This window comes from Pristiophorus japonicus, chromosome 7 (assembly GCF_044704955.1).
Source record: "Pristiophorus japonicus isolate sPriJap1 chromosome 7, sPriJap1.hap1, whole genome shotgun sequence".
NCBI lineage: Eukaryota > Metazoa > Chordata > Chondrichthyes > Pristiophoridae > Pristiophorus > Pristiophorus japonicus.
Window position 1 is genome coordinate 237,892,083 of NC_091983.1, and position 27,062 is coordinate 237,919,144.

Consider the following 27,062-nt stretch of genomic DNA (forward strand, 5'->3'; position numbering starts at 1 on the left):
CGTGCTGATCGCGAGTGGTTTAGTTAGTGATAACGACAGGCTCTTCGTCACACCACACAGTGTAAATCCGAGACAGCAACACTTAAAGCCTGAAATAAATGTCAAGGGGTGAGTGGATTTGTAGAAGGAACAATGATTCATAAGATGCTCCGTTTATGCTCCAGTGTTGCAAGAGCAGTTTCTGTAATACATGATCCTTATATTGAAATATCTTCCCTTCCCGCATTGATGCAGCCACACACAGCAGGAGCCCGTTGTGTCTCTCTCTCCCTGGGCTGTATGGTGATGTTTAATTCTTCTCTTCTTCTTTGGCTGTCCCCCGGAGTCGAGGATGACTTGCTTCCACATTAAAATGAGTTGTCAGGTGACTGATGAGACCAATGTGGGATCCACAGTCTCTGTCACAGGTGGGGTAGATGGTGGTTAGAGGGACGGGTGGGTGGGGTGCTTGGGTTGTCGTACGTTCCTTCTGCTGTTTGTACTTGGCTTCCGCATTCTCCCGGCAAAGAGACTCGATGTGTTCGTCGCCTTCTCGGATGCTTCTCCTCCATTTTGAGCGGTCTTGATCCAAAGATCCAAGACGCGGCCACTCACAACAACATCGAGCAGACAATAGGGGTGCTCAAGCAGCGTTTCCGAAGCCTGGACCGCTCTGGAGGCAGCCTTCAATACTTCCCTCAACAGGTGTCGCTATTCATTGTGGTGTGCTGCAAGTTGCACAACTTGGCCATCATGAGGGCCAAGGCCTTACCAGCGGGGAGTGCAGCCCCAACTCAGGAGGAGGAGAAAGAGGAACAGTAGCCAGGCGAGGCCCCGACTGGCCAGCCAAAGGAGGAGGTGCAGCAGCCACGGAGGAGACACCGTGGCACTGCTGCCGATGCAAGGGCCACATGTCAGCGGCTCATCATACATCGGTTCTCCAACAACACAACACAACCCCTGACCAGCAACCAATAAACATTTAACAACAGCCCCTTGAAACACCATAACACACAATTAACATCAACAATATCTGTACACAGGCCCCTGCCATTTGTCATTCCTCAACAATATCCATGTGCCATATTAGGCACATACACTTACAACAACAGCAGGCCTCAAAAACTGCAACCAGATTGTGACAAACATATTTGCAGGATGAGGCCTTCTGTCCATTGTGGCTAAAGTTTTTATTGAGACTAGCTCTGGCATTTGCTACCCCTTACCTGAACCCCCTCCCACACCTCCTACTCCTCCTCAATGTTGCCCCACTGCCTGCAGCAAGGCTGCGTGTGTGTAACACAGACACTACAGATGGCCTAGTAGGATACATTGGACCAGCTCTGGGCCTGGAAGGCCCGGCTGCAGACTGCACCGCCTCAGCATCGGCGGCAGCAGTCTAGGTTGGCTGGTGTGCAGACCGCAGCAGGTGGAAAGGCAGAGTGGCAATGGTGGGAGCCAGAATGCTGTCATCTTGAGCAAAGACAACAGGTTCCATTTCCCACGGCCCACTGCCACTCCCCCAGGGCGGAGCCTCAACATCTGGAGCAATATGTGGGAGCGCGGATTACTGGCCTGCTTCGGCACCGTTACCTCCCCGTTGGATTTTGGGGAACAGAGAGGATGGCAGCAGTTAGTGTTTGCATGGCATCACTCTGTGACTGACTCAGAGCAGCCTGAGTCTCAAACGCAGCGTTCTGAGAGTTGTTGCCACAATCATTGACAGTATCACATCACAAAGGCCTTGCGTGGCTTGGGCCTGTGATGCGATAGTTGCTGCCACATCAACCATGGCACGCGCTCTCCCCTCTGCGACTCCACTGTCGCTGGTTGAGTCCATCTCCCTCTGTAAATGGGCAAGGATGGGTTCATTGAACTGCTGAGAGGCAGGGACAATGCTTGAGGCGGTCTCCCCCAACCTCAGGGCAAATGTATCCATGCTCTGCGGGACCTTCTCCAATGCACCCATTGGCTCGCGGTGCATTTGCATGCACTCTCTGGACATAGCCTCCAAGTCCAGGTCCACGTCTGACTGTCTCTGAGCAGGACAGATGGGTCGACTCACTGTCCGGGGAGATGGCCCCTGAGCTTCCCCTCGCTCTGGGCGCTGCTGCAGGCCACTGGATTCAGGAGCCTCAGGCTCTTCAAAGCCCAGGAATGTTGGTCCTTCCACCACGGTGGTGTCCCCACTCGATGCAACTGATGGAGGGTCCCGCACAGGCACCACACTTTCCTCACCTTCCTCATCATCTTCCCCGTCAGTTGAAGTGGACAGCGTTTACTGTCAAGGGTCAAGGATCTCACAGAAATGCCAAAGGGCATTCACATACCGTCACGGTCCACAGGGGGCGCTGCTTCTCCGGCCACTACCGCACCAACTGGTGTGCCCATGGGGATGGACACTCGCTCCTCCACGTCACTGAGGGCTTGTATGTCAGGCTCCCCTCTACTGCTGCTCTCTCCTGTTGTGAGCCAGTTTCACCTGTAGTAAGAAGCACAAGAAGGTGTGAGTGAGTGTGCAGCTCATCGTGTGCCACATGTGCCTTCCATGGTTGAATAGCTGCTGCTGTGTGGATGTGTGTAAACGTCCATTTGAATCTGCGTGGCTGCTCACAGTGCATGTGTGAACGGTGGGATGAGGTGAGAAGGGCCTCAGATTAGGGATGAGGTTGAAGTCTTGTGAAAGGGTAGTGTGAGGAGGGGTGAGGCTGAGTAAGGAACCAGAAGGTGAGCGAGGTTTGGATGGGCCGGGCATGGCTGGTGAACTGAGCCTGAACCTTTATGGTTCCTTCACCAACAAAGACCACGGCCTGGGACACACAGTGATGGAGCAGTCGGAGGTCAGTTGTAGCGCTGGGGCACGGTGCTGTTAATTATGTCCCGAGGACACGGCAATTCAGGAGCACGTCACATCTGCACCGTTCCATTATTCATTTATACTTTACACAGCTTTAGGATTGTGGTACTAATGTTACCCCATTCCTTCTACATCGAGTATTAAAAATAACCAATCCAATATGCGGCTTGAGTCACTGCCTTTAGTCGATGCTGTGACAATTGTAGATTCATTAATCTCTATGATCTCTGTATATTGCCGCGCTCTCCATCTTTATCACACGCATTAGTTTTATTGATTGCTGCAACAGCCACTTTCTGATTATTTGGAAAAAGATGTCGGGCTGATTCTGTGTTGCCGATGTCAGGCAGAGTCCCAGTGTGTCCGATCCACAGGATGCACTGCAGCAACTCGCCAAGGCTTCTTCAGCAGCACCTCCCAAACCTGCCACCTCCAGCACCTAGAAGGACGAGGGCAGCAGGTGCCTGGGAACACCATCACCTCCAAGTTCCCCTCGAGTCACACAGTGTCCCGGCTTAGAATCACAGCATCATAGAATGATACAGCAAAGAAGGAGTCCATTCGGCCCATCGTGCCTGTGCTGGCTCTTTGAAAGTGTTACCCAATTAACCCCACTCCCTGCTCTTTCACCACAGCCCTGTAAATCTTTCCCCTTCAAGTATTTCTCCAATTCCCGATTGAATCTGCTGCCATCGCCCTTTCAGGCAGCTCATTCCAGATCACAACATGTGGAGCTGCCGCTGTGTCCATCGCTGCTTTACCGCGGAAGGTCAATGACCTGAAGTGACCCCGAGGGAGCCCTGCCACCTCCGACTGCTCCCTCACAAACCAGCCTGAGGTAAAGCATCATTAGGCCCACAGGCTGGGCGAGGGTCCAACACACAGAGCCCAGGGGTAAGGCCTGAGCACAAATAAGGGATTGTTTTAACAATAGGCGATAAAAAGACAAGTTCCCGTCAATCATTCCGCCCACAAAACTTTTGTCGTTTCTCTCTCTCCAACCCAAACAGACAGCTGCAGTGAGACTCATTTTCCCATCTCTAGAGGTCAGAGGTCGGAGATTCTTTCACTGAACATGAACTTTGGAAAATCTAAACAAAGAAGACGTCCAAAATGTCGTCATGTCAGAAATCTGTCCAAATGTCAGCTCCCTGGTCTCCTTGCAGTCCATTTTATTTTGCTCAAAACGATTCCCAAGGATGATTGGGGAACTGAGAGGATCTAACTATGGGGAAAGACTGAACAGGCTGGGGCTCGTTCCTGGTCCCAGGGATGGGGGATTTCAGTTACAGGGAGAGACTGGAGAAGCTGGGATTGTTCTCCTTACAGCAGAGAAGGTTAAGGGGAGATTTAATACAGGTGTTCATGGTCATGAGGGGTTTAGACAGAGTAGATAGAGAGAAACTGTTCCCATTGACGGAAGGCTCGAGAACCAGAGGACACATGTTTAAGGTGATTGACAAAAGAACCAAAGGCGACTTGAGGAAAATTGTTTTTGCGCAGCGAGTGGTTAGGATCTGGAAAGCACTGCCTGAAAGGGTGGTGGAGGCAGAGCCCAGCGGGAGAATTGTGTCCAATTCTGGGCACCACACTTTAGGAAGGATGTCAAGGCCTTGGAGAGGGAGCAGACGAGATTTACTGGAATGGTCCCAGAGATGAGGGACTTCAGTTATGTGGAGACTCTGGAGAAACTGGGATTTTCTCCTCAAAGCAGAGAAGGTTAAGGGGAGATGAGGAGACCCTACTTTCTACCTTCTGACACTCTGAATAGCTGCCCTTTACCCCTACTCTCTGCTTTATGTCCTGAAGCCAGCGAGCTATCCATTCTGCTACTGGCTCCCTGACTCTGCATTCTCTGACCTTATTCATTAGTCTATTATGTGGTCCCTTATCGAAGCTCTTTTGGAAATCTGGATAAATTACATCGACTGCATTACCCTTGTCTGCTCTCTGTTACCTCTTCAGAGAATGCAATGAGGTTGGTCAAGCAAGACTTTCCCTTTTGAACTCCATGCTGACTATTCATTATTATATTTTTGCTCTCTAAATATTCTTCTATATTCTCCTTTAGTAAGGATTCCATTATTTCTCCTACCACCAATATTAAGTTGACGGGTTTACAGTTCTCTGGACATGTTCTATCTCCCTTCTTAAATATAAGTATTATGTTAGCTATCTTCCAGTCCTCGGGACACCTTTTTCGAACTAATTATTAAATAAGTGCCTCTGCTATTTCTTCCCCAAATTCATTTAAAAAGCACAAAGTGTTCTGTCCACACCTGGGGTTTTCTTTAACCCGTGCTGTACCTGCCCTGGGCGTGTTTGATGGTACAGTGTAGAGGGAGCTTTACTCTGCATCTAACCCATGCTGTACGTGCCCTGGGAGTGTTTGATGGGACAGTGTAGAGCAGCGAACCCGGGGACTGGGAGAAATTTAGAACACAGCAGAGGAGGACAAAGGGTTTGATTAGGGCAGGGAAAATGGAGTACGAGAAGAAGCTTGCAGGGAACATTAAGACGGATTGCAAAAATTTCTGTCGATATGTAAAGAGAAAAAGGTTAGTAAAGACAAACGTAGGTCCCCTGCAGTCAGAATCAGAGGAAGTCATAACGGGGAACAAAGAAATGGCGGACCAATTGAACAAGTACTTTGGTTCAGTATTCACTAAGGAGGACACAAACAATGTTCCGGATATAAAAGGGGTCAGAGGGTCGAGTAAGGAGGAGGAACTGAGGGAAATCCTTATTAGTCGGGAAATTGTGTTGGGGAAATTGATGGGATTGAAGGCCGATAAATCCCCAGGGCCTGATGGGGATCAAGGGGTATGGCAAGAAAGCAGGAATGGGATACTGAAGTTGCATGTTCAGCCATGAACTCATTGAATGGCGGTGCAGGCTAGAAAGGCCGAATGGCCTACTCCTGCACCTATTTTCTATGTCTATGACGATGTCTAAGGAGGTGGCCTTGGAAATAGCGGGTGCATTGACAGTCACATTCCATTGACTCTGGATCAGTTCCTATCGAGTGGAGGGTAGCCAATGTAACCCCACTTTTTAAAAAAGGAGGGAGAGAGAAAACAGGGAATTATCGACCGGTCAGCCTGACATCGGTAGTGGGTAAAATGATGGAAATTATTAAGGATGTCATAGCAGTGCATTTGGAAAGAGGTGACATGATAGATCCAAGTCAGCATGGATTTGTGAAAGGGAAATCATGCTTGACAAATCTTCTGGAATTTTTAGAGGATGTTTCCAGTAGAGTGGACAAGGGAGAACCATTTGATGTGGTATATTTGGACTTTCAGAAGGCTTTCGATAAGGTCCCACACAAGAGATTAATGTGCAAAGTTAAAGCACATGGGATTGGGGGTAGTGTGCTGAAATGGATTGAGAACTGGTTGTCAGACAGGAAGCAACAAGTAGGAGTAAATGGGGACTTTTCAGAATGGCAGGCAGTGACTAGTGGGGTACCGCAAGGTTCTTTGCTGGGGCCCAGCTGTTTACACAGTATATTAATGATTTAGACGAGGGGATTAAATGTAGTATCTCCAAATTTGCGGATGACACTAAGTTGGGTGGCAGTGTGAGCTGTGAGGAGGATGCTATGAGGCTGCAGAGCGACTTGGATAGGTTAGGTGAGTGGGCAAATGCATGGCAGATGAAGTATAATGTGGATAAATGTGAGGTTATCCACTTTGGTGGTAAAAACAGAGAGACAGACTATTATCTGAATGGTGACAGATTAGGAAAAGGGGAGGTGCAACGAGACCTGGGTGTCATGGTACATCAGTCATTGAAGGTTGGCATGCAGGTACAGCAGGTCGTTAAGAAAGCAAATGGCATGTTGGCCTTCATAGCGAGGGGATTTGAGTACAGGGGCAGGGAGGTGTTGCTACAGTTGTACAGGACCTTGGTGAGGCCACAGCTGGAGTATTGTGTACAGTTTTGGTCTCCTAACCTGAGGAAGGACATTCTTGCTATTGAGGGAGTGCAGCGAAGGTTCACCAGACTGATTCCCGGGATAGCGAGACTGATCTATCAAGAAAGACTGGATCAACTGGGCTTGTATTCACTGGAGTTCAGAAGAATGAGAGGGGACCTCATAGAAATGTTTAAAATTCTGACAGGGTTAGACAGGTTAGATGCAGGAAGAATGTTCCCAATGTTGAGGAAGTCCAGAACCAGGGGACACAGTCTAAGGATAAGGGGTAAGCCATTTAGGACCGAGGTGAGGAGAAACTTCTTCACCCAGACAGTGGTGAACCTGTGGAATTCTCTGCCACAGAAAGTTGTTGAGGCCAATTCACTAAATATATTCAAAAAGGAGTTAGATGAAGTCCTTACTACTAGGGGGATCAAGCGGTATGGTGAGAAAGCAGGAATGGGGTACTGAAGTTGCATGTTCAGACATGAACTCATTGAATGGCGGTGCAGGCTCGAAGGGCCGAATGGTCTACTCCTATTGCACCTATTTTCTATGTTTCTATGTTTCTATCACACTCACTCACTCAAACACATAACCTGTGTTGTTCCGTCTCTGTTTCCAGGAGAACCCGTACATGTGCAACAACGAGTGTGATGCTCACACGCCCGAGCTCGCACACCCGCCCGAGCTGATGCTGGATGATGAGGGGCGGATTCCCAACACCTTTTGGCAAAGCGTCTCCTGGAGGAGTTTCCCCGAGCCCCTCCTGATCAATATCACTCTGTCCTGGGGCAAGACCATCGAGCTGACCGAGGACATAGTCATCACCTTTGAGTCGGGCCGGCCGGAGCAGATGGTCCTGGAGAAGTCTCTGGACCACGGCCGGACGTGGGAACCCTACCAGTTCTACGCGGCCGACTGCCTCACCTCCTTCGGGATGGAGCCGAGAAGCGCCCGGGATCTGAGCCCGGCCTCGGTGCTGGACATCATCCAGGGGCTACGTGTGGAAGGTGGACAAGATGGTCCGCTTCGAGATCCAGGAGCGTTTTGCCCTGTTCGGGGGGCCCGGTCTCCGCGACATGGCCTCGCTGTACGGCCAGCTGGACACCACCAAGGACCTGAGGGACTTCTTCACCCTGACCGACCTGCGGGTCAGGCTGCTCCGGCCGGCCACTGGGGCCACCAGTGTTGACCAGCACAACCTCTCCAAATACTTCTACGCCATCTCCAACCTGGACATTCGCGGCCGGTGAGAGCTCCTCGCTCCTTCTGGCCAGAGTCGCAGACCCCACACTTCACACCCAGGGGGTGCCGTGTCAGGCCAACATCTGGGGCATTCACATGGCCAACATCTGGGGGTAACACACGGGGCCAACATCTGGATGGGCACTCACAGGGTCAACATTGGGGGACACTCACAGGGCCAACATCTGGGGGTAAAGCATGGGGCCAACATCTGGGGGCTGTCAACGGGACAACATCTGGGGGACACTCTATCAAGGCCAACATCTGGGGCACTCTATCAAGGCAACAACTGGGGAACTCGATCAGGGCCAACATCTGGGGGATATTCTCAGTCTATCATCTTGGTGATACTCCATCAGGGTAAATATCTGGTGTTCCCAATCAGAGTTAACATTTGGGATACTCTTTCAGGGATAACATCTGGCATGGCACTCAATCAGTTATTATCTGGAGGGCACGATATCGGAGTTAACATCTGGCACACAATCTCAATGAACATCTGAAGGTCAGTCTATCAGGGCCAACATCTAATTACGAGGAGAGATTACATAAACTAGGGTTGTGTTCCCGAGAATTTAGAAGGTGTTTTGATAAGTTTTCAAGATATTAAGGGGAACTGAAAGGTTAGATAGAGAGAAACTATTTCCCTGGTTGGGGATTCTTGGAGTAGGGGCATAATCTATAAATTAGAGCCAGACCTTTCAGGGGTCAAATTAGGAAACACTTCTACACACAAAGGTTGGTAGAAGTTTGGAATTCTCTTCCACAAACGGCAGTTGATGTTAGATCAATTGTTAATTTTAAATCTGAGATTAATAGATTTTATTAACCAATGGTATTGAGGGATATGGGGCAAAGGCGGGTGAATGGAGTTCGGTCACAGATCAGCCATGTTCCCATTGAATGGCGGAGCAGGCTCGAGGGGCCGAATGGCCTCCTTCTTTTCCTATGTGAGCGCTGGGTAACTGGGGATGTTTGACGTGATCCAGAGAGTGAGAAGATCACACAACACAGGGGGAGGCCATTCAGACCATCGGGCCTGTGCCGGCACTTTGAAAGAGATACCCAATTAGTCCCACTCCCAGCTCTTTTCCCATAGCCCTGCAAATATTTCCCTTGAAGTGTTTATCCAATTCCCTTCTGAAAGTTCCGATTGAATCTGCTCCCACCGCCCTTTCAGGCAGCGCATTCCAGATCAAACTCTCCTTATCTCCCCTCTGGGTCTTCTACCAATTACCTTCAACCTGTGACCTCTGGTCCCCGACCCTACTGCCACTGGAAACAGTTGCTCCCTATTTACTCGATCCAAGCCTTTCCTGATTCGATGACTGATTGTGACTGAAGGCTTCCTTCGTGTTGGATCTATATTCAGTCTGGGTCAGTGAGTTCCCATTCTCCCATCACACAATCTCCAGGGCTCGGAGCCATTCCCTCATTATTCCACACTCAGCTTCTGGGAGGCTCGCTCCAGCTTTTAGCCGAGGACAATCTTCAGACACTAATTAGAGAACAGGAGCAGTAAAATGTTTACGCTGCCGTTAATGTGACTCCAAGGAACTGTCTGGGTATCTGCTTAGTTCAGCATACAGTGCCCAGAACTGACAATTTGCTGAATGTGCAACATACAATCTGCGGATTGTGAAGCTTCACCCGCTCAGTGAGTTAAACAGCGGCTCGATGCTGTGAGCACAGAGTCACCGAGACCAGCGTTCTCACGCTTCACGGTACAGAGACCGTCACAGCACTTTGTGCCTTTCCAAATCGCATTTCCTGAACAACAACAACAACAAAATCTCATCCTTGTCTAAAAATCCCTCCATGGCCTCTCCCCCTCCCTATCTCTGTAACCTCCTCCCACCCTACAGCCCTCCGAGATTTCTGCTGTCCTCCAACACCAGGAACAGCACTCCGAGATCGCTGCTCTCCTCCACCACAGGCCTCTTGTCCATCCCCCACTCCCTTCGCCCCACCATTGGTGGCCGTGCCTTCAGCTGCCTGGGCCCTAAGCTCTGGAATCCCCTCCCTAAACATATCCACTTCTCAACCTCTCTATTCTCCCTTAAGACGCTCCTGAAAACTGACCTCTCAGACTAAGTTTTTGGTCACCTGTCCAAATATCTCCTTAAGTGGCTCGGTGTCAGTTTATCTGATTTACGCTCCTGTGAAGCACCTTGGGACGTTTTACAAGTTAAATGCGCTATATAAATTCAAGTTGTTGTTCCAGGTTTTATTGTTGTTGTTGTAAATAAATAACTTGTGAGAGGCACTCTATAAATGCAAGCTCTTCCTTTGAGGGGCCTGGAAGGCCGGAGCTGATCAGAAACTCTCTCCTAACGTGTTCTTGTTGCTGCCCAGAATCTGATCGTCAATCAGCGGAAACACACCCAGAAACTGTCCTGCCGCCTGGGTTGAAAGGCAGTAAGTGGGAGAAAAATTTTGCTGTTTCCAGAGCGAAGCTGGGAAAGGGAGAGCGGACTCGCGGAGCGGCTAGTCCCCAGTCTAACCCGGCTGCTCAGCTTATTTGAAACCAGCTTGCTGTTGTTTTTTGGCAGGTGTAAGTGCAATCTTCACGCCAACAACTGTATCTGGGAGAAGGGGAAGCTGAGTTGCGAGTGTGAGCACAACACGACGGGGCCGGACTGCGGGAGATGCAAGAAAGACTTTCAAGGCCGAGCGTGGAGAGCGGGCTCATACCTCCCAATCCCCAAAGGGTCGGCCAATGTCTGTGAGTAACCAGAGCTGCTCCAGCCCGGCTCAGTGCCGGCACCAGATTCCCTTCACATTTCATTCTCAGCCCAACTCCCGGCAACGCACCGACTCCAAAATACAACCCACCCATCTTTGTCATTGTGTTCATGTGGGAACAGAGAGTCACAGCGGGAGATTGGACAGAGCCAGGGACAGAGATAGGGTCCGTGCCCACAGCTCCACACTGAAGGAGGGGGGGGGGGGTGGGGAGAGAGAGGGAGAGGGGAGAGAGCAGGGCAGAGGGAGGGAGCGAAAAAGGGGGGAGAGAAAGAGAAACAGAGACGGAGAAAGAGAGAAGCAAAGAATGAAAGAGAGAACAAACAAAAAGAAAGAGAAAGTGGGAAACAGAGACATATAGAAAGTGATAAAGAGGGAGAGAGAGAAGCAGAGAAAGTAAGTTAGAATGAGAGACGGAAAGTAAGAGAGAGGGAAAGAGAGAGAAAAGGAAAGTGAGAGAAAGAATTAGAGATATAGCGAAGAAAAAAAATAATGAAAGAAAGATTGTCCAATTAGTCCCACTCCCCGCTCTTTCCCCATGGACCTGCAAATGTTGCCTTTTCAAGTATTTATCCAACTCCCTTTTGAAAGTTACGATTGAATCTGCTCCCACCGCCCTTTCAGGCAGCGCATTCCAGATCACAACAACTTGCTGCGTAAAAATAATCCTCATCTCCCTCTGGGTCTTTGGCCAATCACCTTCAATCTGTGTCCTTGGGTTACCCACCCTCCTGCCCCTGCAAACAGTTTCTCCTTATTCACTCCATCAAAACCCTTCCTCATTTTGAAGCCCTCTATCAATGTAATGTCGGGGTCAGTGAGCGAGGGGGATCGCTGGCATTATGTAGAGGGTGAGGTTGTAATAGCCGCAGGGGTTGAATTTGCTGAAACCTCACTCCGGACACCCACACATACAGAGCCAGCAGTGAGGTGCAGACTGATGTGAGAATGGAATGTTCACAGCTGGATGAACATCTGGGGAACAGCTGGGGAAGGTGAGAGGAGAATAAGCCTCTGTGAAATCAATATCTGAAGCAGATCAGGAAGTGAAGGTTGTGAGGGACATTTGTGGCCTGCTGTGTGTGGAATGTCCCGAGATCAATATCCAGATAGTGAGCTGACTGGGCAGTGGGGGAGGGGTGTGTGTGACCACTGATGCCCTTACGTATTAACTCTGCGTACTTACACACTAATCGCACGTAGTGGGAGCGTCCCCACGTACTACTCTCACACTCACCTTACGGGAGCACTTTAGCAACTCTACCTGGTCTCACACAGGGCTGGTGTGAGCGCTCAGAGGATGCAGCACGCCAATCCCCCATCAGTTCCTTGTTCTGAGTTTGAGTGACGTCGATCTGATGAACACTCCGTGTGATGGGTTGTGGTAATGTGTTTATCGATAAAGATTGTTAATCAGATGTCTCTCTAACTCTGTTTCCGTTTCCCTCTCCAGGCCTCCCTGACCCCTCCGTGGCGAGTGGCCGTAAGTAGGACCTATGCTCTCTGACCTGTGACTTGCTGACCCAGAGCTCATTTCTGTATCGGGAATGATCCGATTCCCTCAAACCTCCCTTGTCGCTCAGTGAGCGAGGAACAGGTGTAGGTGTGAGCAGGGATTGAGTGTGAGCAGGGGCTGAGTGTGAACAGATGAAGGTGTGAGGCAGATTAGGTATGAACAGGGCTGGGATCAGGAGTCTGCTTGCCCATGTATCTATGCAGTAAAGTATAATCTCCTCGAGCAGTGCAGCAGATATAAAGCAGGGAAGATGTAATATGTACGACGGACATCTTAGCTGAGACGAAAATGCTTCTCACTGTGTCTCAGTGAGAATGTTCAGTGGGAAGTGGAGGGAAGATTTGTAGAAATCCATATGGTGGTTGAGGCCGAGATCAATGGGGACCTGTTGTAATCCCGTTATCCCAGATGCAGGAATGGAAACTGGGTGAGTGTCTCGGCCTCAATCTGTTCCTCTTTGTTCCTGGACCTTACATCAACTTGTTCCCGTTTATTTAACACTTCGCATGCTGTCCATGTCATTCCAAACCATCCGCCATATCGCAACCCCGAACCAACACCCAGACTGACCGGGAGCAGAGTGACCATAACTCCCCACACTGACCAGGAGTGACCATAACTCCCCACACTGACCGGGAGTGACCATAACTCCCCACACTGACCGGGAGTGACCATAACTCCCCACACTGACCGGGAGTGACCATAACTCCCCACACTGACCGGGAGTGACCATAACTCCCCACACTGACCGGGAGTGACCATAACTCCTCACACTGACCGGGAGTGACCATGACTCCCCATACTGACCGGGAGTGTCCTCAACTCCCCACACTGACCGGGAGTGACCATAACTTCCCACACTGACTGAGAGTGACCATAACTCCCCACACTGACCGGGAGTGATCATAACTCTCCACACTGACCAGGAGTGATCATAACTCTCCACACTGACCAGGAGTGAACATAACTCCCCATACTGACCGGGAGTGTCCTCAACTCCCCACACTGACCGGGAGTGACCATAACTCCCCACACTGACCGGGAGTGACCATAACTCCCCACACTGACCGGGAGTGATCATAACTCTCCATACTGACCAGGAGTGATCATAACTCTCCACACTGACCGGGAGTGAACATAACTCCCCACACTGACCGGGAGGGACCATAACTCTCTGATCAGGAGTGACCATAACTCCCCACACTGACCAGGAGTGACCATAACTCCCCACACTGACCGGGAGTGACCATAACTCCCCACACTGACCGGGAGTGACCATAACTCTCCAAACTGACCGGGAGTGACCAAAACTCCCCACACTGACCAGGAGTGACCATAACCCACCACACTGACCGGGAGTGACCATAACTCCCCACACTGACCGGGAGTGACCATAACTCTCCTCACTGACCGGGAGTGACCAAAACTCCCCACACTGACCAGGAGTGACCATAACCCACCACACTGACCGGGAGTGACCATAACTCTCCACACTGACCGGGAGTGACCAAAACTCCCCACACTGACCAGGAGTGACCATAACCCACCATGCTGACCGAGACTGGGGGTCTATGAAACGTTACACTTTGACCCCAAACCTGCTCCTTTGCTACCCAGGTACAAACCCTCAATATACCGTAATCCCACAATAACAGCCTGTCACGGCCTCACCCCATTTAATCATCTCTCCGCGGACCAGATTCCCACTAATTATCCATCGATCCGGTTCGAGTGACAGCCCGGGCAGTGAGTAGACCCGGGGAAGTGATTGATTGATCCGACATTGGCTCCCGATCCAGCAACGCCTCCAATTTATAATTCTCATCCTCGCGTTCAAATCCCTCCGTGGCCCCACCCCTCCCTATCAGTAAAGCCTCACACTCTACAGCCCTCCCTATCTCTATAAACCCCTCACACCCTACACCCCTCCCTATCTCTATAACCCCCTCCCACCCTACACCCCTCCCTATCTCTATAACCCCCTCCCACCCTACAACCCTCCCTATCTCTATAACCCTCTCACACCCTACACCCCTCCCTATCGCTGTAACCTCCTCCCACCCTACACCCCTCCCTATCTCTATAACCTCCTCCCACCCTACACCCCTCCCTATCTCTATAACCCCTGCCCACCCTACAACCCTCCCTATCTCTATTACCCCCTCCCACCCTACATCCCTCCCTATCTCTAACCTTCTCCATCCCTAACGCCTTCCCAAGCCTCCAGCTGCCTGGGCCCGAAGCTCTGGAATTCCCTCCCTAAACGTCTCCGCACCACCTCTCTCTGCTCCTTTAAGAATCTCCTTAAAACCTACCACTTTGACCGAGCTTTTGGTCACCTGTCCTAATATCTCCTCCCGAGTCTCGGTGTGAGTTTCTGTCTGATTGGCGGTGTAGCAGACATGTAAATGTCTGTTTGCTTGTCTCTCGGATACTCCTGCAATCTCGGATAGTCTCCACTCGATGTGTGTGCGTACAGTACAGATGTTCTGTTCAGAACGCGTGTTCTCCAGCTGGGATTAATAATTGCTGATTTCTCCTGACACATGCAGCTGACCCAAAGCTCGGTCGCACACGGCCAAGAATCTCATCACGAGAGGTCACGAACCCAGAGCAAGATAGGAGCTCTCAAACACCGCGACTGGCTCAGAGCACATGAGAAAGCAAGGATTTGCATTTATATATTGTTCCTTCAGGTCTGCCCCACCGGCAGGGCAGCAATCCCTCAGTACTGCCCCTCAAACAGTGCAGTGTTCCCTCAGTACTGTCCCTCTGACAGTGCAGGACTCCCTCAGTACTGTCCCTCTGGCAGTGCAGCAGTCTTTCAGTACAACCACTCCGGCAGTGCAGCAATCCCTCAGTAATGCCCCTCACACAGTGCAGCACTCCCTCAGTACTGCCCCTCCTACAGTGCAGCACTCCCTCAGTACTGCACCTCCGACAGTGCAGCACTCCCTTAGTACTGCCCCTCCTACAGTGCAGCACTCCCTCAGTACTGCCCCTCCTACAGTGCAGGACTCCCTCAGTACTGTCCCTCTGGCAGTGCAGCAGTCTTTCAGTACAACCACTCCGGCAGTGCAGCAATCCCTCAGTAATGCCCCTCACACAGTGCAGCACTCCCTCAGTAATGCCCCTCACACAGTGAAGCAATCCCTCAGTACTGCCCCTCACACAGTGAAGCAATCCCTCAGTACTCCCCCTCACACAGTGCAGCACTCCCTCAGTACTCCCCCTCACACAGTGCAGCACTCCCTCAGTACTGCCCCTCCATCAGTGCAGCAATCCCTCAGTACTGCCCATTCGACAGTGCAGCGCTCTCTCATTACTACCCCTCCGACAGTGCAGCACTCCCTCAGTACTGCCCCTCCGACAGCACAGTGCTCCCTCAGAACTGCCCCTCCGACACTGCAGCGTTCCCTCAGAACTGCCCTTCCGACAGTGCACCACTCCCTCAGGACTGCACTGGGAGCGTCAGTCTGGATTATGGGCTCAAATCTCTGGAATGGAACTTGAACCGATGACCTTCTGACTCCGAGGTGAGCATGCTGCCCACTGAGCCACAGTTGAAAGGCCCCTAACTTGGAAGTGCTGTGTAAAACCCGGCACAGAATCTATAAACCCAGGATTGGGACCATCCATTGCCATCTGCCTGATTCAATGCAAACCGTAACTAGCCAGGAGTCTGATGTTTTCCCCTCACTGCTAAAAGCCTCAGTGTTCCCTCCCTCCCTCCCTCCCATTCCACCATTTCCTCCCCACCTCTCATTCCTGCAGCATGTGACCCTCTCACAGTCTGCAAACTGTCTGTGTCCCGTCTACACTCTCTGTCTTTTCCCTGCAAGCCTGCGAATGCTTCGGCCATTCGAACCGGTGCAGTTACCTCGAGCTGCTCACCACCGCCATTTGCGTGAGCTGTAAGCACAACACTAGAGGCCGACACTGCCAGTTATGTCGGCTGGGCTACCACCGAAACCCTTCAGCACAGCTGGACCACCACAACGTTTGCCTAGGTCAGTTCCTGTTACAATCTCTGCTCTCTCCTTCTTTCACCCTTCTGCTTTCAGCCCAAAACAAGATAAAGAAACAAAGAAAATACCTTCAATAGGGCTGAGCAAAGCGCGTCGGAAATCAGCCCCTCTTTCCCCAGTGACCAGCCTCAACCCAACCTTTCCCCAGTGACTAGACCCCGACCCAACCTTTCCCCAGTGACTAGACCCCGATCCAACCTTTCCCCAGTGACTCGACCCCGATCCAACCTTTCCCCAGTGACGAGACCTCGACTCAACCTTTCCCCAGTGACCAGGCCCCGACCCAACCTTTCCCCAGTGACTAGACCTCGACTCAACCTTTCCCCAGTGACCAGCCTTAATCCAACCTTTCCCCAGTGACTCGGCCCCGACCCAACCTTTCCCCAGCGACGAGACCCCGACCCAACCTTTCCCCAGCGACGAGACCCCGACTCAATCTTTCCCCAGTGACTAGACCCCGACCCAACCTTTCCCCAGTGACGAGACCCCGACCCAACCTTTCCCCAGCGACGAGACCCCGACTCAATCTTTCCCCAGTGACTAGACCCCGACCCAACCTTTCCCCAGTGACTAGACCCCGACCCAACCTTTCCCCAGTGACTCGACCCCGACCCAACCTTTCCCCAGTGACTAGACCCCGACCCAACCTTTCCCCAGTGACTAGACCCCGACCCAACCTTTCCCCAGTGACTAGGCCCCGACCCAACCTTTCCACAGTGACTAGACCCTGACCCAACCTTTCCCCAATGAGTAGACCCCGACCCAACCTTTCCCCAGTGACTAGACCCCGACCCAACATTTCCCCAGTGACCAGGCCCTGACCCAACCTTTCCCCAGTGACGAGACCCTGACCCAACCTTTCCCCAGTGATTGGACCCCGACCCAACCTTTCCCCAGTGACTGGACCCCGACTCAACCTTTCCCCAGTGACGAGACCCTGACCAAACCTTTCCCCAGTGACCAGGCCCTGACCCAACCTTTCCCCAGTGACTGGACCCCGACTCAACCTTTCCCCAGTGACTAGGCCCCGACTCAACCTTTCCCCAGTGACTAGACCCCGACCCAACCTTTCCCCAGTGACTAGACCCCGACCCAACCTTTCCCCAGTGACTAGACCCCGACCCAACCTTTCCCCAGTGACTAGGCCCCGACTCAACCTTTCCCCAGTGACTAGGCCCCGACCCAACCTTTCCCCAGTGACTAGGCCCCGACTCAACCTTTCCCCAGTGACTAGGCCCCGACTCAACCTTTCCCCAGTGACTAGGCCCCGACCCAACCTTTCCCCAGTGACTAGGCCCCGACCCAACCTTTCCCCAGTGACTAGGCCCCGACCCAACCTTTCCCCAGTGACTAGACCCCGACTCAACCTTTCCCCAGTGACTAGACCCAGACCCAACCTTTCCCCAGTGACTAGACCCCGACCCAACCTTTCCCCAGTGACTAGACCCCGACCCAACCTTTCCCCAGTGACTTGACCCCGACCCAACCTTTCCCCAGTGACTAGACCCCGACCCAACCTTTCCCCAGTGACTAGACCCCGACCCAACCTTTCCCCAGTGACTAGACCCCGACCCAACCTTTCCCCAGAGACTAGACCCCGACCCAACCTTTCCCCAGTGACTAGACCCCGACCCAACCTTTCCCCAGTGACCAGGCCCCGACCCAATCTTTCGCCAGTGACTAGACCCCGACTCAACCTTTCCCCAGTGACTAGGCCCCGACTCAACCTTTCCCCAGCGACTCGACTGAGACCCAACCTTTCCCCAGTGACTAGACCCCGACCCAACCTTTCCCCAGTGACTAGACCCCGACCCAACCTTTCCCCAGTGACTAGACCCCGACCCAACCTTTCCCCAGTGACTCGGCCCTGACCCAACCTTTCCCCAGTGACTAGACCCCGACTCAACCTTTCCCCAATGACTCGACTGAGACCCAACTTTTCCCCAGTGACTGGACCCCGACCCAACCTTTCCCCAGTGACTAGACCCCGACCCAACCTTTCCCCAGTGACTCAGCCCTGACCCAACCTTTCCCCAGTGACTAGACCCTGACCCAACCTTTCCCCAGTGACTAGACCCCGACCCAACTTTTCCCCAGTGACTGGACCCCGACCCAACCTTTCCCCAGTGACTAGACCCTGACCCAACCTTTCCCAGTGACTGGACCCCGACCCAATCTTTCCCCAGTGACTCAGCCCTGACCCAACTTTTCCCCAGTGACTAGACCCTGACCCAACCTTTCCCCAGTGACTGGACCCCGACCCAACCTTTCCCCAGTGACTAGACCCTGACCCAACCTTTCCCCAGTGACTAGACCCCGACCCAACCTTTCCCCAGTGACTAGACCCTGACCCAACCTTTCCCCAGTAACTAGGCCCCGACCCAACCTTTCCCCAGTGACTAGACCCCGACTCAACCTTTCCCCAGTGACCAGACCCCGACCCAACCTTTCCCCAGTGACTAGACTCTACCCAACCTTTCCCCAGTGACTTGGCCCCAACCCAATCTTTCCCAGCGATGAGATCTGGCGAGGCTTTCCCTAGCGATGAGGCCTGGCCCAGGCTTTCCCTAGCGATGAGGCCTGGGTCCACCCTTTCCAAAGCGATGAGGCCTGGCCCAGGCTGTGTTGAGGTAAATTGAAAGCTCTGTGTTTTGACAATATAATCGTTGCCTCCCTGTCTCCATTGTTTTTCAGGAATTTGTATGTTGTTTGTTATATGTCCTTACTATACAGTATAAATGCACATGAGGCCCATACTTGAGAGAAGGTCACTCTGTGACCAGTTACCTTTATTGCCAAGACCTTAAGAGACAGACGGTGGGTGGAGCTTCCCCTTTTATACCGGAAAGTCCAGGTTAGGAGTGTCTCCCACAAGTTCGCCCCCTGTGGTCAGTGTTCTCAAGGTGTACAACTTAGGTCAGCTTATACATGGGTCACAATGACAGTTGAATACATGACATCACCTCCCCTCAAAGTCTTATTGGGATCACAGGTTAAGTCTCTCTGGTGGTTTATGCTCCCTTGTAGAGCGCCTGAGTTGGGGCTCTAGTTGTTGGGCACTGGCCTGAGTGTCTGCTGTTTGCGGTGCCTCAAGCCTGTCTGGACTGCCCACAGTGACTGGGCTCTCCTCCACTTGGTTCCAGTGTTCCATCACCTGTGGTGGAGTAAACTGTACGTCGTGTTCTTCCTCTGCTTCATCTATGGGGTTGCTGAACCTCCTTTTAGTTTGATCCACGAGTTTGCGGCAGATTTGTCCATTGGTAAGTTTAACTACCAAAACCCTATTCCCCTCTTTGGCAATCACAGTGCCTGCAAGCCATTTGGGCCCTGCAGCGTAATTAAGGACAAAAACAGAGTAATTGACATCAATACATCGTGCCCTCGCATTCCTGTCATGGTCGTCACATTGTGACTGACGCCTGCTCTCAACAATTTCTTTCATAGTAGGGTGTATAAGGATAACCTGGTTTTGAGCGTCCTTTTCATTAGCAGCTCTGCAGGTGGAGCCCCTGTGAGCGAGTGTGGTCGGGATCTATTGGCCAACAGAAGACGTGATAAGCAGCTTTGTAGGGAACCCCCTTGGATTCTGAGCATCCCCTGTTTGATTATCTGCACTGCTCGTTCCGCCTGGCCATTTGAGGCCGGCTTGAACGATGCCATTCTGACATGGTTGATTCCATTGCCTGCCATGAAGTCCTGGAATTCAGTACTTGTATGGGCCATTGTTGCTGACCAAGACGTTCGGTAGACCATGGGCAGCAAATATTGCCCGTAGACTTTCTACCGTGGCAGAGGATGTGCTTCAATTTAAAATGGCACACTCAATCCACTTGGAGTAAGCGTCTACTACAACCAAAAGCATTTTTCCCATGAAAGGACCTACATAGTCCACATGGATGCGTGACCATGGCTTGGCGAGCCAGGACCAGGGCTAAGGGGGGCTTCCTTGGCTGCGTCATGACAATGCCCGGGTGCTCATTGTGTAGTTCTCTGATAAACACCTCTCTGCCCTTCGGGGGCATGACTATTCGGTTTCCCCACAGTAGGCAATCGGCCTGAATCAAGAGTTCATCCTTGCACCTATGAAACCTATAAACTCCTCAGGGCATGCCCCGTACGTGGCTGCCCAGTCCTCATTCAGGACACATTTCTTAACTAAAGACAGTAGCGGGTCTTTATTTGTCGAGAACTTAATCTGATGGGCTGTCACAGGTGAGCCTTCGCTTTCGAAAGCTTCAACAGCCATGACCATCTCAGCATCATGCTCAGCTGTCCCCTCAGTGGTGGCTAGTGGGATCCTGCTGAGTGCATCGGCGCAGTTTTCAGTGCCCGGTCCGTGTCAAATTGTGTAGTCATAGGCGGCTAACGTGAGCGCCCACCTCTGTATGCAGGCTGATGCATTCGCATTTATGGCCTTGTTGTCGGCCAAAAGGGATGTTAGTGGTTTGTGATCTGTCTCCAGCTCAAATTTCCTGCCAAACAGATACTGATGCATTATTTTTACTGCATATACACATGCTAGTGCTTCCTTTTCTACCATCCCGTAACCCCTTTATGCTTGCGACAGAATTATGGAGGCATAAGCTACCGGCTGTAACTGACCATTGGCATTCACATGCTGCAATACACACACGACCCCATAGGATGACGCATCACCCTTTAAAATTAGTTTCTTACACAGGTCATATAACGTTAACAGTTTGTTAGAGCACAACAAATTGCGTGCTCTATCAAAAGCCCTTTCCTGGCTGTCCCCCCAGACCCAATCACGACCTTTGCGTAGGAGCACGTGTTGCGGCTCTAACCGCGTGCTCAATTTGGGAAGAAAGTTACCAAAATAGTTCAGGAGCCCCAGGAACGAATGCAGTTCCGTCGTGTTATGGCTCCCTGGATCGTTTCCGTTTTGGACGCAGTAGGTCTGATCCCGTCTGCTGCCACCCTCCTCCCGAGGAATTCTACCTCTGGAGCTAAGAAGACGCACTTCGCTTTTTTCAGTCGCACCACTACCCAGTCCAGTCTGCGTAGCACCTCCTCCAGGTTGTGGAGGTGTTCTTCAATATCGCGACCCGCGTTGAGGATGTCGTCTTGAAAGACCACTGTCCTTGGAATCGACTTGAGGAGGCTTTCCATATTTCGCTGAAAGATTACGGCGGCCGAATGAATCCCGAACGGACATCTGTTATACACAAACAACCCCTTGTGTGTCGTGATTGTGGTCAGCTTCTTTAATCACTTGCCAGCTCCTGGGTCATGTAAGCTGAGGTCAGTTCCAATTTTGATAAAAGTTTGCCACCGGATAGCGTCGCAAAGAGGTCCTCCACTCTCGGTAGCGGGTACTGATCTTGGAGTGATACCCGATTGATGGTGGCCTTGTAATCACCACATATCCTGACCGACCCATCCGCCTTGAGCACCGCCACAATTGGGTTCGCCCAGTCACTGAATTCGACTGGCGAGATGATGCCTTCCCTCAGCAGGTGGTCCAATTCGCATTCTATCTTTTTCCGCATCACTTATGGCACCGCTCTGGCCTTGTGGTATACTGGCCTGGCGTCCGGATTTATGTGAATCACTACCTTGGTCCCCATGAAAGTGCCGATGCCGGGTTGAAATAATAAGTCAAATTTGTGCAGGACCTGGGAGAATGATACTCGCGCCACAGAAGAAATTGCATTGACATCGCCCATTTCCAGTTCATGACAGCAAGCCAACTCCTCCCCAGTAGTGCGGGACCATCCCCTGGGAAAATCCAGAGTGGCAACCTGTTCTCCGAATCTTTGTGGGTCATGGCTACCGTGGTGCTGCCTAGCACCGGAATGATCTCCTTTGTATATGTCCGTAGCAGTGCGTCAATCGGCAATAATTTTGGCCTCCTGGCCTTGGGCACCCACAACCTTTCGAACTGTTTGATACTCATCAGGAACTGGCTGGCCCCCGTGTCCAGCTCCATTAATATTGGGATGCCATTGAGGAGCACTTTCATCATTATCGGTGGCGTCCTGGTGTATGAACTGTATATGTGCTCCACCTGAACTCGCTGAACTTCAGCTTCCAGTGATTTCCCCCAGTATTCATTTGGCTTCGTAGGGCTTACATCGGTCCCGTCCTCCTCGTACATCAACCTGGCTGCAGGCTTCCTGCACATACGCGCCAAGTGACCGCTGATGTTGCAATTTCTGCAGGTATATTGCTGATACCTGCAAACTCTGGCTGGGTGTTTGCTTCCACAACTCCAGCATGAGCTGGAGGCTTCATTGTTGCAAACAAAAGATCCATTACCAGTCGATCGTCTCTGACTGTCTCTGTAACTGTCCTTAAGCGCACCATTAACAGGTATTGATGAACCCATTACTGGCCGCACATTGTCCATTGCGATGGCCTGAATCGCCATTCAGCTAGCCATTGTCTCTGTTGAATTCCCCCTTTGGGTTCGACTACATGCTGGGGCATGTCTGATTGTCCTTGTCTTCCTCGAGAACTGTGTGCCGCGTTAACAATGTTGAGTCCTTGGTCATTTGCCGCATTTGAGCCAAGATTTTTGCCATAAATCATTCTAGTCTCTTCCTCCCCTGAGATAATTGTCTGGGCTATCAGAGCTGCCACTTCCAAGGTCAAGTCTTTGGTCTCAATCAGTTTCCTGAAAACCCCAGCATGCCCGATGCCCTCACTAAAAAAGTCTCACAGCATCTCCGCTCTGCATGCATCTGGGAACTTACATAGGCTCGCCAGTCGCCAGAGATCTGCCACGAAGTCTGGAACGCTTTGCCCTTCTCGCCGCCGGTGCGTGTAAAACCGGTGTCTCACCATGTGCATGCTGCTTGCTGGTTTAAGGTGTTCCCCGATCAACTTATTGAGCTCTTGAAAAGTCTTATCCGCCGGCTTCTCTGGTACTAGAAGGTCCTTCATCAGGGAGTACGTTCTGGATCCACAAACTGCCAGGAGATGAGCCCTGCATTTGTTGGCCGAATGCTGTCCCAACCATTCCTTAGTGACAAAACTTAGCTATAGTCTCTCAATAAAGTCGTCCCAATCATCACCAACACAGTACCTCTTTTCTGTGCTGCTAGTGGCCATGCTCGCGTGGTTTAAATCACAGTTTCTCGTTGCCAATAATATGTCCTTACTATACAGTATAAATGTACACGAGGCCCATACTTGAGAGAAGGTCACTCTGTGACCAGTTACCTTTATTACCAAGATCTCAAGAGACAGACGGTGGGTGGAGCTTCCCCTATTATACCGGAATGTCCAGGTTAGGAGTGTCTCCCACAAGTTCGCCCCCTGTGGTCAGTGTTCTCAAGGTGTACAACTTAGGTCAGCTTATACCTGGGTTACAATGACAGTTGAATACATGACAGTTTGTATTCTCGGTAAATGACCATCCTGCATCGTAGCAACATTGCTTCCCTCTGCTCAATGTTACCCCTCCCGGTCAGTGTCCATCAACAATCCTCTCTCTCCATTTCCTCATCTCCTCCCATTCTCCACACACACAATTACACAGAATGTGCAGCACTGAAACAGGCCATTCGGCCCAACCGCTCCATGCCGGTGTTTATGCTTCACACGAGCCTCCTCCCACACCTCTTCATCTCACCCTATCAGCATATCCTTCTATTCCTTTCGCCCTCATGTGTTGATCTCGCTTCCCCTTAAATGCATCGATACTATTCGCCTCAATCACTCCCTGTGGTAGCGAGTTCCATTCTCTGGATAAAGAAGTTTCTCCTCCATTCCCTATTGGATTTATTAGTGATGATCTTATATTTATGACCCTAGTTTTCAACTCCCCACAAGTGGAATCATCTTCTCTACGTCCACCCTATCAAACCTCTTCACAATTTTAAAGACCTCGATCAAGTCACCCCTCAGTCTTCTCTTTCCCAGCAAAGAGCCCCAGCCTGGTCAGCCTTTCCTGATAGGTACAACGTCTCAGTTCTGGTATCATCCTTGTAAATCTACTTTGTACCTTCTCCAGTGCCTCTATGTCCTTTTTATAATACGGAGACCAGAACTGTGCCCAGTGCTCCAAGTGCGGTCTAACCAAGGTTCGATTCAAGTTTTACATCACTTCTGTGCTTGTGCGTTCTATCCTCTATTGATGAACCTGGTTTGTTTTTTCTGGCCTTGTTAACCTGCGTTAATTCTGTGCAGTCGCCCCAGGGAGTGGAACACGGGCCGTGTGCAGTCAGTGTGTGGAGGATTGAAGCTGTTTGTAAAGTGTTGGAGACTTGTTTCACCCCCACAGTCTGAGCCTCCCTTGTCCCGGCTCGCACTCATTCCTGTCGCTGAGGTTGTGTCGCTGTGTTTATTGGGAACAGCCGTGTGCAGTGTGTGTGTTGTCTTGTTTCTGCAGACTGTGAGTGTCACCCTGATGGCTCGCTCCACCATCGCTGTAATGACACGGGATATTGTGACTGTAAGGAGGGGGCGACAGGGCCCAAGTGTGACAGGTGCCTGCCCGGATACTACTGGCACAGGGGCTGTCGAGGTAAGTAACCGTTCCAGCACCAGCCCCTCCCCTCACTCCGCCCCGGCTTCTGGGTGTCAGGGTCAGCAAAGTATCCGATAGCAGAGATACCGTGGGGGGAAACACAGAGGCTTTTAGTGAGTGAATCCCCCTGGACTCTCCCATAACCTGCCACACAATTAGTGGCACAGCTCCTCGCAAAGGGAGGCCTGGAGTTCAGTGAGGGCGGGTCATAGAATCTGCCAGCACAGAAGGAGGCCATTCGGCCCATCGGGCCTGTGCTGGCTCTTTGAAAGAGCGATCCAATTACTCCCACTCCCTGCTCTTTCCCAATAGACCTGCACATCTTTCCTTTTCAAATATTTATCCAATTCTCTTTTGAAAGTTACTATTGAATCTACTCCCTCCGCCCTTTCAGGCAGCGCATTCCAGATCACAACAACTCGCTGCGTAAATAAACTCTTCCCATCTCCCCTCTGGTCCTTTGCCAATTACCTTCAACCTGTGACCTCTGGTCCCTGACCCTCCTGCCCCAGGAAACAGCTTCTACTTATTTACTCGATCAAAAACCTTTAATAATTGTGAACACCACTATTAAATCTCCCTTTAACCTTCTCTGCTCGAAGGAGAAGAATCCCAGCTTTTCCAGTCTCCCCACATAACTGAAGTCCCACATCCCCAGTATCATTCCTGTAAATCTTCTCTGCTCCCTCTCCAAGGCCTTGACATCCTTCCTAATGTGCCCAGAATTAGACAGAATAATTGGACACAGAATTTAATCCTCAGTCTCTGCCTCAATATTTATCCCATCGTAACTTGCACCAAGTCCCGTTCACCCATCCCCGCTGTGCTCGCTGATCCTCATTGGCTCCCAGTCTGGCAATGCCTCAAATTTAAATTTCTCATGTTTGTGTTCAAATCCCTCCATGGCCTCATACCTCCCTATCTCTGTAATCCCCTTCATCCGATACCCCTCCCTATCTCTGTAATCTCCTCCACCCGACACCCCTCCCTATCTCTGCAACCTCCTCCCACCCTACACCCCTCCCTATCTCTGTAATCTCCTCCACCCGACACCTCTCCCTATCTCTGTTACCTCCTCCCACCCTACACCCCTCCCTATCTCTGTAACCTCCTCCCACCCTACACCCCTCCCTATCTCTGTACCCACCTCAAGCCCTATACCCCTCCCTATCTCTGTAACCCCCTCCAGCCCTACACTCCTTCCTATCTCTGTAATCCCCTCCAGCCTTACACCCCTCCCTATCTCTGTAACCCACTCCAGCCCTATGCCCCTCTCTATCTCTGTAATCCCCTCCAGCCCTACACACCTCCCTATCTCTGTAACCTCCTCCAGCCCTACTCCCCTCCCTATCTCTGTAACCCCTCCAGCCCTACACCCCTCCCTATCTCTGTAACCTCATCCAGCCTCATAACCCTCCCTATCTCTGTAAACCCCTCCAGCCACATAACCCTCCAGAACTCTGTGCTTCTCCAGTTCTGTCCTCTTGCATATCCTCAACTCTAATCGCTCAACCATTGGGGGCCGTGCCTTCAGCTGCCTGGGCCCGAAGCTCTGGATTTCACTCACTAAACCTCTCCACCTCTCGCTCCTCCTATAAGACAATCCTTAAACCTTACTTCTTGGGCCAAGCTTTTGGTTCCCTGTCCTAATATCTCCTTTTGTGTCTCGGTGTTAAATTTTGTCTGATAACCTGTGAAGCACCTTGGGATGTTTTATTACGATTAAGACGCTATATAAATGCAAGTTGTTGTAAAAGTGAGAGAGAGTTGGAACAATCTGTAACGTGGGAGAGTTTCTATGACCTGACCTTTCTTTTCTCTGACCTCTTGCAGCGGGCGTGTGCGATAACTTTCTGACGCGGTGTGAGAACGGAGGAGTGTGTGAGGACAATGGGAGGTGTGTGTGCCCCGCTCCCTACACCGGGCTCCTGTGTGAGAAAGGCCAGTGTGGGGAGGAAGTGGGAGGGTGTGTCTCCCAATCCCCGCGGGACCCCACCTTACACCGGGTGCTGCTGTCGCTGACTGCGCTGCTAACCGCCGCTAACGGCCGCCCGCCGCTCTGACCGGCTTCCAGCGCCATGGCCGCTCACGGGAAGGTGCGAAGAGTGCAGGAGAATCCAGCGTTTACTGCGTCGCCGGTAAAACACGCTCCCCTCCCCCACTCCCACCCCTGGGAAAGACAAAGTGGAACCGAGGCCGGAGCCCACCCAGCCCGACTGGATGTGAGAGGCCGGAAGGAATGGGCAGTCAGTGGGGACTGGACTCTCGGACTC

The 27,062-nt window shown here is 51.5% G+C and overlaps 1 pseudogene; it reads left to right on the plus strand.

Moving 5' to 3' along the window:
• Positions 1-26,852, plus strand: part of LOC139266705 (netrin-G1-like) — a 35,061-nt pseudogene extending 8,209 nt beyond the window's left edge.
• Positions 26,853-27,062: the final 210 nt, after the last annotated feature.